The following is a 17,893-nucleotide window of genomic DNA, read 5'->3' as shown; positions in this document are numbered from 1 at the left end:
CTCATTCTTTTGGTTCCCCTCTCAGTCTGTCCCCTCATGGAGATGTCTCAAGTTTTGTAGCACGTCAACATGGCTTCTCTCTTTGTTGACCCCAGGCGTCACATGCAGTTGGCAACTATTATCTGCTCTTCCCCCAGGAACAACTCTCTGCGTAGGTCCTGTCTCATCACAAGCTTTTCCAGCATGACTCCTGTATCTTGCAAAATCTGCTTGCAACACATTCAACAGCTCTTCTTAGTGCAGTGTTATTTACGTTCTTCTAAAGGCATGTAACTTGTACATGAGTTGGGAAGTAAATGTAATCTTGACTCCATTCAGTCAACTTATGTCTCTCTTGGGAGGCCAGAAATACCTTAGTGTAATGTAGCTGCTGAACTCTGTACAACAAATAACCCCATCCTCAAAGTGCATAGGGAAAATCAGTAGGTTTTTTTGCTGATTCAAAGCAAAGTATTTTCCATTGTCTCTGCTCAAGCAGCATGACTCTGTACTGTCAAGGCAAATTGGACTTTTATGACTTATACTTACTAATTCATTCCTAGCTTATATTTTTCAACATTTTTTTCATTGCTAATCTTTCATATATGCATGGGTGGAGTACTCATAACAACTCAAACCTGTTTTGCAAGAAATAAACTGCAGCATAGAAGATGTGTAAAACTCCATTACACATTTAAAAATTTAAGTGATTACATATTCTAGAATTTCAGTGTGATTTCAAGAGTGTTTTTTTTTTTTAATTATTATACAGTTATTCAGAAAAAAACTTTCTAGTTGGCACTAGATATTTTTGAAGAAATGTGCCAATTTGGTAAAATTTTCTCAGGCACAGGATACAGTCTCATAAGGAGATGGTTGTGTCAACAGTCCTAAACAAAGCGATAGATAATTCACCAGTCCAAAATAAGGAAAACTAAGCTTTTGCTGAACTGTGCAATTAATTTCTTTCTTGCTGAATGCAGAAGTTGGGGGAAATATTCTAGTTGTCATAGCAGCATAATAAAAGAAACAAATGCTCCAAATTAGAAATTCGTATGATAGGAAATGTGAACTTCAAGCATCCTTACACTGTGTTATTCATATTTTCAGTCATAATGTTGAAATGTCGTTTTCTTTTTCTTTCTTTTTTTTTTTTTTTTTCTCATTGCTTTCATTTTCTGAGTGATGCACAGAAATAAATGAATGCTCATTAAAATATGTGTTCACTTTGGACTCTGAATGATTTTTTTAAGTTTGTTATGGAACAGCAACTTATGCACTATTGAAGGAAAGTAGTAAAAAATACATGCCACAGCTTTAATTTTGCAAAATATCCAGTAATAAATCCCAGAAACACAGTAATGCCTGAAGTAAAAACACACATGTAAAATATAAGCAACAACTAGTTTTATTCAAGAAAGAGGAGCCTAGCTGTCGAAAATTCTCTGTACTGCTGCAAAGGTCATGTGATACTATGATCATGAATGAATTGACTAAATTGACTGGAGCATCATGCTTAGGAGAACCTTATAAAATATTCAATTTTAAAATAATATTGTAATTCTACTAGAACTATATTAAATTTAATAAAAAGAAAAATGAGTCAGTTTCTTCCATTGCTTACATACACAAAGAGCTGACTCAGGCCAGTTTTTCACTGTTTACATTCATAAATGGTCTGCCACAACTGTGGGATGAAATTCCACTAAATAACTTTTTGAATAACTGCATCAAATATGGAAAAGAGATGGGGTTGGTATCCTTGTTCAGCACATGCTCTTTCACTGTATGCCTTGCTTTTTCTATACTATATGACAAGTGGTCCCAGCTGGGCTATCACCAGAGCATGTACACTTTTAGGATGACACATCTCACTTGCATTGCTTGTTAGCATGTTGGACTGCTCTGGTCTGTGACTCACTTGTGTATATGCTCTTTTTTAATATATTTTATAATAAATTCTTTAGTATGCTGCAGTTGAACTGTTCTAGACAGCCTATATTAGCATGACTCATTATTATCTAAACATTCAAAGGTAGAACTGGATCTATGTTGTCTGGTTTCAGCATAGGCAAACAGCTTGCAAACATATGGTTGCCGGGAGCTGTATCACTTAAAAACAAACTTTAATTTGCTATGCCAAAAGCAGTATTCATTAGTCAATCTTGAATTTCAAATCCTGACTTGTAATAGGAAATCAAGAGAATTAAATGTTTTAATAAATGTAAACCCCAAGTTCATGTGAGAAATATTTGCTCTAAGTATCAGTATCTAAGTATCAGGGTCCCACTTGATCCACGCAGAATGAGTGTTTGATGCAGTCCTCATCCTCCCACTTCAAAAAAAGAGTATGGAAGAGCTGTAGATGATCCAGAGAAAAGCAGAAAAGATGATCAAAGGTATGAACAACTTCCAATTACACAGTTTAGGAGACTTCAGCTTGGCAAACAGGCAATTGAGGGGATATATGATAAAGCCATAAAATATGGGGAGTGGCATGGGAAGGGTGAATAGGCATCAGTTGTTCATTGTCTCTCTCAATAGTAGTAGTGACATCAGATGAATCTGCAGATTGTTGGTTCAAAACACGAGGATTTTTTTTTTTGTTTCATGCAGAATGTATTAAGAATAAACACGATAGTGACAGTATTTTTTGGAAGCTAGAAGTTTGCACAGATTGAAGGACAAACTGAAGAATTTCATGGAAGTAAAATCTATAGGGTCACAGGATATACTGAGTTCATGTACTCCCCAAGTTGCAAATAATCAGCCTGTTAAAATGCTTGGGAAAATCATTACCTACCTACCTGCTTTTATAATTTTTACTTGGTATCCGGTTCTGTCTGTTATCTTGGTCTGTTCCAGCACAGTCATCTTATGCTATTTGTTTATTACCTGACCATTGCAAATATTCAAATAGTGCATCTATACTTTCGGGGTACTTACCCAATAACTATAAACTTGTCTTTCAAGATTAATTTCCAAAGAACATTGCAGCAAGTCTGACAGAGTATAAATAAACTATGAATAAATACAGTGTGATCTGCATAAAAAAGAAAACATAAAAAAGTAGGAAAAATATTTGTAGCTTAAATATATATTTTCACCACATCTTCCATTATGATACAAAATATTTAAGAGATTTTAAGATTTCTATGAAAATATGTTACAGGATTATCTTTTGCCATCAATGACATTAAATGCTAAAATATATTTTTAAAAGTCATTAAATTGTTATAACCATGCACTTACCATACATTTAAAACAGAAAGAAAATGCAAAATGTATGTAATAAGGATTGGGAAGACAGACAATTATAGGTTGAAGAACCTGACCTGTAATACAGGTAGTATTGTTAATTTTTATATAGACCTCTTTTACAGTATTAGTCTACCTGAAATCTTAGTTAAATATACTCTGCAACTGAGCAGTGTGTGAATCATTGAATACACTAGTTAAGTACATGTTTCACTTGGCAATTTCTTGACAGATCCCAATGAGACAATGAATGAGGAAGTATTTATTTGGGCCTTGTAGATCTTCTTTACTTATCTAGCAGGTGAAAACAATCCTCAGTTCCAAGCAGAAAGCTGTACTGCTCAGACAGACTACAAAATTGATAGCACTTTTAAACTAATGGTTACCTTCATCTCTGTGGTCAGATCTCATATATATATATATATATGTAGAAGATTTGGGATGGAAAAAGGGACAAAATACATGGGCGTTTTCTGGGTAATATAACTGGGTTATTGTTGTGGGTTCATGCTAAGCAAGTTTGTGTGAGCAAATGTGAATCTAACCAGCAAAACAAGCAGATGTCAAAAGGAAAGTTATGACACTTTGGCATAAATGAAAGCAAAGGGCTTATGTCTTATTTTTTTTTTTTGCGGAAGAGGGAAGTGTTTGCCCCAGTAATGGTGACTAAAACTCAACAGTAGCAAACATACATGGATGTCTATTCAATATTAATGGAATCTATGACTTGAGAAGTTAACCGAGCTTTCTACCGCTTTGCTATGCTACCAATGTCATTTCCTTTCTTGGCACTTATTCTGTCATTTGGCTACATAGCATGGAGCCCCAGTATGAACTATCATATTAATACAAATATGAATAGTATGAACTATCAAAGAAATATGGCTTGGCTAATCAGAGACTCCTGACTGCTCCAGAGGGCAATAAATGAAACAAAATCCTGTATCAACCTCTTTGGAAAGCTCTGGAGGGGAAGGGCTTTTCACTGCCCAAAGAAATTACACACTAATATGGAGTCACTTCCCTTCTTTTCTAGTAGTTCATTCATATTACGCAACTAACAAGAAAGCATAAGTTAAGATCCAACCCATTTACTATGGAATAACATAAACTAACAAGAAAGAGAATCAAAACTTCTGAGTACCTTTATTTGGAAGGTTGTAATCTACTTCAACTTGCATGAAGATTTGTCCAACAACTTTTATGATAAGATAAAAAATGCAGCTATGAATTTCTGAGATACAGGTGGTTTGCTTTGTTATTTATACACGTATACAGCCATAACTTAGAGTTACTTTTTAATTTTAGTGCTTGACTGAGTGACCTGTGCAGCTCAGAAAATAGCCTTTGTTTTAGCTTCAGCAGTAATACTTTATATCCCATGCAGAGTGACAGATTGATACACTAGATAGAGTGGGGGATCCACTCTCAGTGAAAAACACTCTCAGGGTGTTTAAAAGAAAAAATCTAAATAATTATATTTTCTAATAAAATCCTTTTTTTTTCTTTTTTTTTTCTTTTTTTTTTCTATATTACCTCACCATTTTCTGTGGTCTTTCATCATGTCAGAATTAATGAAAAGCAACAATTGACCAGCTGTAATACAGTACATTGCCTTAAACTCTCAGCAGAAAAAAAATGCTGTCATCAAATAAACCCAGCCACAGAAGTATCTCTTATTTTAAGTATATTCTCCTACCAAATGTTACAACATCCAATTATTTTTTTCAACCAAGTAAGATGTTTCATTATTTTAAATAACTCACAAGGTAAACCAATGAAAACGGTAGTTTATATGATATTAGTGACTTTGGGAAAAGGGAGAAAGAGAAGGTGTCATTCAAAGTCAGATGTGAACCTTTCTCTCTACAAGAGGAAGTTTGGTGGAAAAGAGTAAGAGAAGTTTCCAGCAAGACATCAAAAAGAGACAAAGCAATCAGTTAGGGAACAGATGATTAAGTGAAGTAGAGCAAGTGCATGGAAGGGAGTGAAGGGAACCAGACATGTAAATGGATGGGTAAATCTTGTTAGCACTGAAGGAGCCTGAGTTTAACATAAAAAGGTAAAGGGAACCATAGAAAAATGTTGAGAGAAAGAAAAACGGTGAGAATGATTTAGGAAGAGGACTTTTGAAAGTAGGGAAATAGGTGACCAAACCTGCCTGAAAGTTTGAAATGAGGAATAAATGTGCCTGAGTATATAAAAAATAATAGTATTGGGATGGAAACTCCCACTCCCCTCAGATGGAGTAAGGAGAAAAGGAAGAATTAAACTCAAAGCTAAGTGTTATTGCCTGAAAAATAAGCCAGATTATTGAACTTCTGTTTTAGAAAGTTCCCTGAAAGAGCACTAAATCATGGAAACCAAAAGTGGAAAATCTTTGCCTCTGTCTTTTTCTGGTCACTTTGAAGCACCTCGTGGCTGTCAGGCTTTATACCCTTTCCATCACATAGTTGAAGTCCACGAGTCCAGTACTACTGCAGGCCAGTAAATCTTTGGGATATAACACACTTAACAAACCGATCTCATTGAAATCAGAACTGACATTTATTTCCCTTTGGAAACTCTGATTTCTTAAATTCAGACTTCTATTTACCCTCGCAGTCAGAAACTATATTTTTACAGGAAAATCAAAGAGATGAAAAAAAGGTGCTTATATACTGTAAATCTCACTTTTCCCTAACATTAGCCAGGAGGGCTGAAGCTCTTCAAGAGCTGCCATGCCTATTTGTGTGACAGAGATCCCCTGAGAAACACCTTCTCCAGCCTGGAAAGATAGCCTCACATTAAACACAACTGTTTTATATCTAGGCTCAAGGATGTTTTTTGACTATGTCTCATAAATATCACCAGTGATTTGTGAAGAAGTTATTTAATATTAAGAACAAAAACTCAAAGTCTTATAAAGCTGTATTTCAACACATCTGATTCCTATTACAAAAATATTCAATCTGGTGATTGTATACTATTTCCACAAATTATAACAGAAATCCTCTGGTCTTGTAACACACATTTTAACAACATTTTCTTACAGTTAGTACTAGGAGAGGATTATTACAGTAACTGAAGGAGAGGAACCTGTGCATGTTCCACCCAAAGTTGTACTACTTTCCAGTGAATTAAAACAATGTAAACAAAGAATGGATCAGTTTTCTGCAGTGTCAATGAGGTTATAATTAAAGGACAGCAGCCAACACATCTAATTATTAGGAGATGGGAACTTGATAACTTTGGAGAAAAGACATCTCTGACGTTTTTGCTTACAACAACAAGGAGCTTGACTCATTGACCCTGTCAAGGTCTTTTGTAGCCTTATATTACGACAGTCAGTTCTGGGCTGACCATTTTAATGCCATTTACTCAGTCTGGAGACAATAAGGACAAAGATTTCCTTGAGTGTGTCAGCCTTTTGAACGTCAGGCAGATGCTGAGTGCTTTTTAAATACCTGACACTCTTTTGCTCGTACAAAAACAATTCAGTAATCTTATTTAATCAACATTGCTAGAAATATATTGCTGCTACCCTGTGTTATCTTAAATTAATTGTGATCTCTTTTTCCCCTATTATTGTTCATTTCCAGGCTTACCGATACATTTTCAAAACAAAAGTTAATAGTCAAGTTTGTATGATCTTGAAGTCACATTTGTTACATATAAAAGGAGTAAAACAGGTGCTCCTTCACAGTGAGTCAAGGGTCTGTAGCTAGCATAGGATGGTTTACCAGAATGAGGTTCCTATTTTAAGTGAACCTGAAAATGTTGAAGCACGAGGCAATCTAAATATCATTCCAAACCAGTCTATGACTCTGAGATAGCATTAGCTACATAGTCTTGCAAACAAATCAAATATTCAAGACAACATAGAGTCTACATCATTGGATACACAAACCAAAGACACATCGTTGACAGTGGTCAGTAAACAGGTTTTTCACGGAGACTGACTGTAGAAAGACAGTGTCACAGCTATTGACAGAAGGAGAAATTTCCTGCAGGAAGGAATGGTTAACAAAGAAGCCTGCGACTGATTTAAAAATCCTGCTCTCTGAAGAAATCTGGTAAAACATTTATGCTAAGACACAATAGGCTCAGCACTATTCACTTAGAGACCTCTGCCAACAGGCGCTAACTGAAGAACAAGCATCCTATGGGTGTGCTTTTGCCAACTGCAGTTCATCATCATAGAATAATCATAGAATGGTCTGCGTTGGAACGGATTTTAAAGATCACCTTGTTCCACCCCCCCCGCCCCGCCATGAGCAGGGTCACCTCCCACCAGACCAGGTTGCCCAAAGCCCCACTCAACCTGGCCTTGAACATTTCCAGGGAAGGGGCATCCACAGCTTCTCTGGGCAACCTGTTCCAGTGCCCTCTGAGTGAAGAATTTCTTCTTAATACCTAATCTAAAACTACACTCTTAGAGAATAAAAGAATCATTGAATGGCTTATGTTGGAAGGGACCTTAAAGATCATCTAACTCCAAACCCCCTGCCTTAGGCAGGGATGCCACCCACTAGATCAGGTTGGGCAAGGCCCCATCCAGCCTGACCTTGAACACCTCCAGGAGTGAGGCATCCACAGTTTCTCTTGGAAACTTTCTCTTTTTAGTTTAAAGCCACTCCCCCTTATCCTATCCCTACACTCCCTGACACAGAGTCCCTCCTCAGCTTTCCTGTAGTCCCCCTGTAGGTACTGGAAGGTCACTGTAAGGTCTCCCCAGAGCCTTTTCTTCTCCAGGGTGAATAATTCCAACTCCTTCAGCCTGTCTTCATAAGAGAGGTGCTCCAGCCCTTTTGATCACCCTCATGGCCCTCCTCTGGAGTTACTCTAATAGGTCCATGTCCTTCTTGTGCTGGTGGCCCCAGAGCTGAACACAACACTCCAGGTGGGGTCTCACAAGAGCAGAGTAGAGGGGGAGAATCACCTCCCTTGACCTGCTGGCCATGCTCCTTTTGATGCAGCTCAGGATATGGTTGGCTTTATGGGCTGCAAGTGCACATTGCTGGCTCAGTTTACTGAGGGTCAATGTAATGAGTTGTCAGAATTCAGCTTCTGAATTTTGTCATCAAGAAAGATAAAATTAAAGGACCTCATTTTTGATTTAATCATCATAACAACCTCAGAGCTGAGAAAGCTGGTATGCAGGAACCCCCTCACCATAGCAGGTTCTACATGTACTTTTTCATTTTTCTTTCTTTCTACATGAATTAATCTGTGTTAGTTGACACTGAATGTTACTTGCTGCTATTAGACCTCTGTCTATGTGAATTATTTACATTATTTTAAAATGGCAAATACAGCAAAGCAGGATATGCAGAATGAAAATTCCATGTAAACAAAAGAGTTACCATTTCCCTAAGAAGCCAAAGAGGTACTTTAAAGCTCTATGGTATGGACCTTTTCCACAGTTTGATGTAACCTTTAGGGGTAAAATATCATATGGGAGTAGTAAAATTACTGTCTGGAATATCTATTAGAATATAGATTAGAATATATTATATTATAGAATATATATTAAAATATAGTTGTTGATATTTGACTCACATAAGTATTATTGATTATTTGTATTACAAGAGCACCAATAGTGCCGAAGATGCTACAAAACCATAAAAAAATGTAATCCCTCCACTGAAAAGGTCTGGAGAATGTTGTTAAGCAAAGCAAAGCAAAGGCAGTCATATGGTCAGAGACAAGTCAGCGGGGAGTTCCTTCGCAGCACTATGTATTTCCTTTAAAAAAATCTGCTTTTTATGTTGACTTAAAGTAGAAAGGCATGAATGACAGTGACAGGGAACATGTAAAAAAAAAAGTAATAAATCTCAGAGATTTTCTGGCTTTTACTACTTGTTAATTCAAAAAGAGAAAATGTAAATGAATCAAGTTTCATCTTGTACAGAAGATAAGGCCCTAACAGCTATCACAAACAGTAGGAGGTGTTGATGAGTGATATCTACACAGGTGCCACTGGGAGAACTTGTATTGCTATTTGATTTGGACAGTGATAGGGAAATATAATTTTCCTCATTATTATTCAGACTAATTCAGAATATTAGTACAGACCAAAATTAATTGTTGCAATTGTTTAAAACAATCAAGCTTTCTTTTATGATTATCCTGAAATTTTAATTTTCATTATGATGTGGGGAAGTCAAGAAGGTAAGCCCCTATGTCACAACATCTCACATGTTAATGTGTAAATGCATAAAACAAATGTCAGACATAAGGTGTAAAGGACAAACATCTAATTTGTATTTACAGTTATCACAATTATTTACACAAATTGAATAATGTCATGTGCATAAGTCTACCTAGATTTAATTAATATCCAATTTGTTTCCATACTGACGTGTATTTTATATGTTCATCACACCAAAACAATTTATTTTTTTCCAGATATGTTCATGCTTATAATCTCCAAGATAAGTATTTTCCCCTTAAAAACACACACACACACAAACAAAAACAAACAAAAAACACAAAAAATTCACAATCCAAGAACAACACATCTAAAACCACCACAGATGTACTTTTCCAAGGACAAGTAGCTGTTTCATTCTGCCTTTATGTCACCTAGAGGAAAAACATCTTGTGTTACCTTCTATCTCCTCTCTTAATATAAAAGTATGTAATTAATATACTTAAAACACTGTAAATCTTTTTTCTTGAGCTGTACAGTCATCAAATTCCAGACACATATACTTTTCCTCTTGCAGTGGAACCAACATATAATTAGGCTATACTCAGAGTAATTATTTTAAAGATTTTAAAATGATGACGGAAATTATTATTTTTTATTATTTTTTTATTTTTATTATTTTTTTTTCTGAACTCATTGTATGTAGCATTAAGTAAGGGCAGGGGAAGTGAAAGAAACCCCAGTAAACACAGTAGAGGTTCCAGGCAAAGACGCAGCCATTCACTGGGGACAAGTCACGCTCCTATCTGCCAGCAGTGCTCTTGCTTCTGCCTGTGATGTCGGGAAAAGGGCCAAGGGCAGCAAGTCCTCAGCCGAGGCTGCGCCAGCTCCCCAGTGAGTCACAGCGTCTCTCTCAAGACAGGCATGACACCTCCTACAAAATCAGACTTGGCCTCACCCTGCCTGAAAGCAACTCTCTGCCCAAGCTAGGAGTATCTAAGTTAACTTCTAAACTCAGTACCAAGCCCATTTTTAATTGGCAAGTTAATCGTGTGAAAATGCTGACTGAATGTCATTTGTAAGTACTAGCCTTTTAGTTAAGCACATTTGCAGGTGGGGCATATATAAGCACAAAAAGCCCTCAGGCCAAGTTGGAAACAGCTCTGGCAGTCGCATTGTCCCCATATTACAGCTCACAGCAGATCTTCACCAACACTATGTAAACTTTGCCAAGCTCTGTACAAACTGGTAAATACATGAAATACAGGATCTCTGGCTTCTAACAGCAAGAGAGAAACTTGGCTTTCCCTCTCTGTTCCTCTGTTGTGATTTTCATTGGAGTTTGTATGTCTTTATTGTAAATTAGGTTGCATTAAAATCTGAATTAAAAGTAAGAACAAGAAACTGAATTCTCAGTAATTTCAAGCTAAAATCTCAAATGAAGCCAGCACACCAGGTTTTCCATATCTTCACAGTTAGGTCAAGGAGAGGTCTTTGTAGTCAGCTGTGTGACAATCCTCTAAAGTGGTGTTACTGGCCCAATTCTAATTTAAAATCCAGTTTTATTACATTCCATTCATTTCAGTGAAGTTTGTTTCTCATTTGCAAAGTAAGTGAGATTAGAGTCAGATCCAGTGAGGTTTGCTACAGAAGGTCAGATAAGACTGAAAAAGTATCTCCAGGCTTTTTCCTATGGAAACAAGTCTTTTAAATCATGTTGCTTCTTGCAAAAATATCAGGAATGATTTTTAAACAACAGTTGTATTGCCTTAATTTGTTTGGTCTGCCTCACATAGGATGAGCTTAAGTCCTCCACAGACATCTAAAGCTATAAAAGCAACTGTACCAAACAAAACCGCAGGTCCAGCTGGCCCAGCTCCCTGCCTCTCTGATAGTGGCCAATAATGGATCAAGGGAAGCGCATACGAACATGGCAGGTATATACTGGTGCTTTCCTAGTGAGCTCACACAGCCTACAGCAATCTTTGGCATAGAGACTTCCTAAGAAAAAATATGACATGCTTCTGTCTTACAACAGAGTGCAAGTTCAGAGTAATTGCATTGAAATTTTGTGGAATTACATGCGTATAAAACCAACAACAGTAAGTGCATTTTTTTTCTGTGGACCCAAGCAAGGCACTTAATTTAAATACCTTCCTGTCCCTGTAAAGTTCATATTATGTTTAAAAATGACTTATTTTTATGACAATAACACTTTGCTTTATGGCAATAGCAACACAATTAGTAAAATAAATGCTTTTGAAAGATAAATGCTAATTACAATGAACGTACTTCCAGTTATTAAATTTGAATTCCATTTATTACTGACAGAAAAGTAACATTCAAATATCTTTAGTACCAGAAACATACATGTTCTAATCATAACTTTTATTGTAAACTTCAATTTTTTTTTTTTTCTCCAAACAAGTATTCTGAAAAAGAGTTTTACATAAATCTCTTATTCACTCAGAAAAGTCATTACTACCCATACAGTGCCCTAGGTGAAGAGTATGTGAACGGTGTCTTACGAATACAAATTTAGACAAGGTTCCCTCCCTGAGAAATTTGCAACCTAGTTTGAACAACCGCAACACTGACAATTTAAGGATTAAGCACAGGAATAGATGCAAAGAGACAGAAGAGGTCAAAAAGGTTAACTGACAGAGGTGGGATTTACTAAGAGATTTAAAGATCACTTGATTAACAGGTAGAGTGAGCTTCTTCCAAGGAAAAATATTAGCTTGAAAATTTCTTCAAAATCTTATTCTGAAAGAATTTGGAGTTCTGAGTGTCTGGAAGGTTTGGGGAGGCCAGTTCTAATGATCTTCACAAAACAAGGAAGGCAAGGAGTGAGCTCTTCGCATCTAAAAAAAAAAAAAAAAAGCCCAACAATTTCCTATGCCCTAAATTTCTTTCATTTTTTGTTTGCAACTGGGCTGGCAAATTAGTTCCTGAGTTTATAGCTTTTACCATGCTAAAAACTAGAAAGGAGTGCATGACTCAAGTTTTAATTTGTTCTAATCTAACCATTTCTATTTACAACCTTCAGGCCAAATTGTGGTAATTGCAGACAAACCACACTTTTCTATCCCTTCCCCTCGGAAGGACTTTAAATTGCAGTAGTAATACGCAAGTCCCAGTAAGTGCATGGTGGGGCTTGCGTGCTGCCTAGCCCCAGCGTGAGCCCTATCTTCTGTGAATCCATGCTCTATCCCTACCTAGAAGAGGGCAAGTGTGCTTAGAGGCTGTGTCTGGACCACACATCAGAGAGTAACAAGCACACCACTGTCCCAAGGGCCAGGGGTTGCCTCCAGCATTGCTGGGTTTTGCCACAGAGGATCTGCCAAACACCTTGGCTGTGGGACTCTGCAACCCTGCCCCTGCTTCCAGGGCCACCCAGGCTCCAGTGTGACATGCACAGCCACCAGCTGCCTGCTGTGGCAGCTAGAACTTGTTCCTGAGCATTTAGAGCACTGCTAGCTTATGCAGCAGCCATAAATCAAATTTTTTCAGCTCAAGATCTATCACTGATCACATTTCTAGTTTTTTTTGTTTGTTTGTTTTTTGTTTTTTGGTATGTATGGTGTAAGAGCATCTCTGACTTTAAAGTACCACTTTAGAGCTTTGCTTTATAACCCCGTATAATAAAATGATTTTAAGAAAACCTGCCTCTGTGATTTCTTTCTGGTTACAGTCTCATACTTTCTCAGGATTAGCAACTGATTTCAATTATTTTTTTAGATTATCTTCAAGATACTTGTGGTAGCAGCACCTAACTTGTCAGGTGAGTCAGTGCCAAAAGTGTTGTGCAACATAAGAAACAAAATATATAGCTTGCTAGTTTGACAGTATCATTTCAGGTTAATTTTAAGAGTGCATAAGAAAGGAAATCCCTTAGTTATGAGAAATATTGAACTATAATTAGCAATATCCTGACATTTATTTTGTTGGAAACAGGAGAAATGGAAGAAATGAACTCAGAAGCACATACCTATCCTGTTACTTTTACAGGCTGAGTAAAGGGTACGCAATGCTCTACAGTGTATTAGATTATAAGATACACTTGCAATGTGTTCTTTTGTTTTTCACTATTTTATTACTTTCTTTAGATACTTTATGTGAAATAAATTACAAAATAACATAACTGTAAATCATGACTGGACTTCAGTATAAAGCATAACCCTTAAAAAAAACCTGTCATGGTCAAAATGCAGTTATTATCGTGGAAGCAAGTAGAAACCTGTTATATTATAAATTTTAACAAAGCAGTCTTCAGAAAGGTGCAGATGAAAAGAATATAAAATAATCTGTGAAAACAGAAGAAGAAGAAAAAAAGTAAAAATTACAAAGACACTGTTTAAGTTGTGCCTCTCTGCTGCTACTCAGACCGTGGTTGGAAAGGTGACATTTCAGCTAATAATTAAAGAGGCTCATTGTCTAATAGACTTTGGTATTTATGTGAAAAACAAAACCACAAAGAAATAATTTAGAACAACCAACAGCACATCACTTAGTCCATATACTACAGAGGATACACAAAGACGCATTAAATACATTGTGTTTACTTCACGCTGCAGCCAATGAAAGGAAGGGAATATAACATACTAAATACTTTGCAGTCTTTACTGTGGCTGTAGGAAAAAAAAATGGAATTGTGGAGTGGACATGATTATGATAATTTATATGTGTATATATATATATTTCTTTTTTACAGATTTTCAAGGGAGCTGTGTTGGTATTTTAAATCAGACCAGAAAAAAAAAAAAAAACCTAAAAAATGATGAAAAGTGTAGAAGAAATGCTGAAGAAAACACAGGATTCAATTAAAGTATCTGGAAATAAAGACAAACAATACCCATTTCGCCAAATGACAAGTACAGTCTCTTCCCCTGAGCAAACTGAAACAAGCTAAGACAGCCCCAGAGCATAATCCCATGATGCTATGAACCTGGCAGAGACAGTGCTTCAAATACAGAGCTAAGGAGGAGCAAGCACAGCTGCAGCATACGCCCCAGTTCTGACAAGTGACCTTAAACATCATTACTGCTCTCCAGCTGGGCCTGGATCTGTCCCTCAAGAACCAAAGCTCTTTCTGCAAGGCTGTAGTGGTAAAGCAATAGCAAACAGTTGAATAAATCACTCCGTCATTGATAAAATATCCATAAAAGCAGATACTCACGCACATTCTGTATTTTGTTTAACCACATGAGCTGTTTTAAAAATAAAGTTAAATGGGCTCATACCTATTTCTCATTTTTGCAGTTAATGAAAATGAAAATCACCAGTGGAAGGGTCACCTTCTACACTGAGGTCAGCTCTGTGCCAAGAAACACAACCCTTGCCTGCACATGCAGTTTCTCCAGGTCACTTTCTAACCCAGTCCAAATTTTGATTTCATACTTATGTATAAGTAATGTGCTTTATGTGACCCTGCAGAGACTCTTTCTTAATTAAACAAGGCTGAAACCGACTGTTTCTTTGACAGTGGAAATATGCCAAGTCTCCATGGTCAGAGACCATTCTTACAGGCCTCAAAAAGCCCTGCAGCACTCTGGGCTCCCTCCATTAAAGCAAAAATCTTAGCATGGTGAACCCACACATACAAAAGATTTTCCCATACGCCTGCCCCCTCCCCCCCCCCCCTTTTTTTTAAGCACACCCACTAAGCATAGAGTGATGCACAATTTCCACCACAGTGACTGGGGGAACAGGCATATAGGAGAAAGCCAGGAGATGGCATCACTTTCTGTCACCTCTTTTGAGGCTCACTAGAGGGGTGTCTGATGACAGCCAAAACAAGGACCTCAGGGTGCATTTCCAGAGAGCTGGGGACACATGGGGCTGGGGGAGTCCACAGGTACGAGCAGATGAACACACGACCCTGCAAGCAGGGAGGAAGATGAGGGACAAAGAGCCCCTGGACTACTGTTACACAAAAAAACCCTTGAGATTTCTGTTACCCATTATTTTTTTCCTCTGTGCAATTTTATAACAATATAGGAAAACTGGGTTTAGGTTTGGGGGGTTGTTGGCTGTGAATTTAAGCATTGAAAAACAAACTTTGCCTGAAAATGTTGGAAATACCGTTACATATATCACCAGACCTTTTAAGGGAAGTTGTCTTTCTACATGTCCTTAAGGGTACCAATACAATATATTTAATTTGTATCTTTGTCAGAAGTTAACTTTGAGGCATCTTCACAAAGTCAAAAAATAAAGGCATGCCTTCAGGCCTGATAGATGTGGAATCAGGATTATAGGCTTGATATGCTGAAAGCCATAAGAGAATAGGAGATAGAAACTAATAAGCATTTAAATATATATATACATATATTGTTATTTTCGAAAATACAAAATATTTAGGAAATATTTCTTCTATCTGAATTAGATGAAAACATCTGCTATTTTAAAAGTATTGTACTTCAATGTGCATGACTTAAAGATGCTTTAAGAATCTTACTTGAGTAAGAAAATGTATAAATAAGATTTAAAAAAAGGATTTCTATCTTAAGCAAACCCTGTTACCAGAATATTTGTTTTCTAGCTAAGAAGTTGTTTACACAGATTGTTTACTAGATTGTGTGATTCTGTTGATTAATGAGTAGCAACTTCACAGTTAGCATTTGGGAAATAAGATTGTAATTTAAATGGGAATTTTATGGCAGCTTTTCCAAAGCACTTATCTCCCTTAATCTCATGCATACATTGTAAAAGGTTTGTAGTTTGTCCAAAGAGTCATATTAAACAGGAAAAAAACTGTACTGCTAGTCTTGTGTAAGTAGGTCTAGGTAGACCCTACCAGTCTGTGAATAAAATTGGATTTGTGAGAGTTAATGAAAGTAATATAGGAGTCACTGATTCTGCTTTGTCTCTTCTTCCTTTTAAGCAGAGATGTGTGAGAGTTTGCAGATCTAATATTTGAAACCATACAGCAGTTAGCTAGTTATTTTTCTGAACTTTGCTGTGAAACAAAAAGATCAAAGCCTTTGAAGTATTGAACCCAATTAGCAAATATTACAACATTTGAAATTTTTGTACAAATCTGAAATATCTGATAAAGTATTTCTGGCATGTATGTACTACCATTACTATTTCCAAATCTGGTCTTGCAGAAGTGAGAAGCAAGGCAAGCCTCTGCACAGTGACTACACCTATGATGAATAATCCAGTTAGTTGCAAGAGCACGTGAGTCATGTTCAGATTTCACCTGAATGCCTCTTCCCTGAAACAGGGGCTCTGGAAGATGCACTGCTACCCAGGAGAAGGTGTGGCTGCTGCCTTTGTTTTTATATAAATGCATTGATGCAGTCTGGTTTAATTAATGAGCTTGGTTCTAACTATAATGGACCTCTGGAACAAATTTCCTTTTAGGGAATACTACAGAATTGTATTATGAAATATAAAAAGAACATTCCCAAACAGCTGTTTGGAACTATAATTAGTCTCACTGAAATATATGGAGCAATTACCCTGAGCACCAGCAAAGATAGATGGGTATTGGATGTCTGCAGAAGCTGGATCTTAATTTTCCAGTGAAAGGAAATATCACATCTGGTATCAAGTGAAAGGAGAACTCATACTCCTTCAGCTGAAGGATGTGGGCAAAGTCAAAGACAATGTCAATAAATTTCAGTGAGGAGAAGACTGGCTCTCTGACAGCCTCTGAAAGAACCTCACAGAGCCAATCTCTTGGATAAAGCACAAGTCCATTGACAGACTCTACTCATTGAAAATAAATCATTTCCCAGCAACAATTTAGAGGAACAAGTGTTTGCCAAAATAATTTAGCCTTTAAAATGTCATAGAATCACAGAATCACAGAATCATTTAGGTTGTAAGAGACCTTCTAAATCAACAAGTCCTACCATCATGTCTTGGCCTTATTTTCTCTTTCCACTGATATCATATTAAATTTATTAAAAAAAACCAGAATGACTACAAGTCTACTGCTTACAGACTTACACCTGCAAGGAGACAGAGCATGCCAGAGCAGGAAGTAAGAAGTGCAACAAAATTAGTGTGGTGAACGAGAGAGAAGTGGGGGAAAACAGACAGAAAATTGTACACATTTAAGCAGATGAAACAATACATTCTTTAATCTAAAACTTAAATAGCCACTGTTAGTGTGATGGAAAGAATGGACTACGCTTTCTGAATTTAGTGTCACAATTCTAGTTGCTTTGAAAAATCCTAGATCCAGATGAGACAGTAGATTTGTACACAACAAACAGCTAAACATATGACGAGGAAAATGTAAATGGAAACCAACTACTAACCAAAAATTCAAGAAACAGGGCAAATCATGAAATTTGATTTTTATCTGTTTCTTAGGTAAAGTTCTTATTGAATATCTGTCAAAAAAAATCTGTATTTATTATACTTAAGATTCAAAATTAAAAAAAAAAAAAAGATTGTTTTTCTTGCAATCTGATGTTATTACTCCCCAAACTACAGTACACTTCTCATATAGATTTGTAATTTATTAAATTGACTTATACATGCAGATATTCTAACAGATTTGAG

The 17,893-nt window shown here is 36.6% G+C and overlaps 1 long non-coding RNA gene across 1 annotated transcript; it reads left to right on the top strand.

Moving 5' to 3' along the window:
* The first annotated feature begins 2,021 nt into the window (after positions 1–2,021).
* On the top strand, positions 2,022–15,542 carry LOC308189627. The gene is made up of 3 exons (XR_013946482.1): positions 2,022–2,378; positions 13,112–13,154; positions 14,085–15,542. It is a non-coding gene; the product is annotated as an uncharacterized lncRNA (long non-coding RNA).
* The last annotated feature ends 2,351 nt before the right edge of the window (positions 15,543–17,893 follow it).

This window comes from Anser brachyrhynchus (genome assembly GCF_964034855.1).
Source record: "Anser brachyrhynchus genome assembly, chromosome: 2".
In the NCBI taxonomy this organism is placed as follows: Eukaryota; Metazoa; Chordata; class Aves; order Anseriformes; family Anatidae; genus Anser; species Anser brachyrhynchus.
This window is presented reverse-complemented; position numbering and strand designations above follow the sequence as displayed.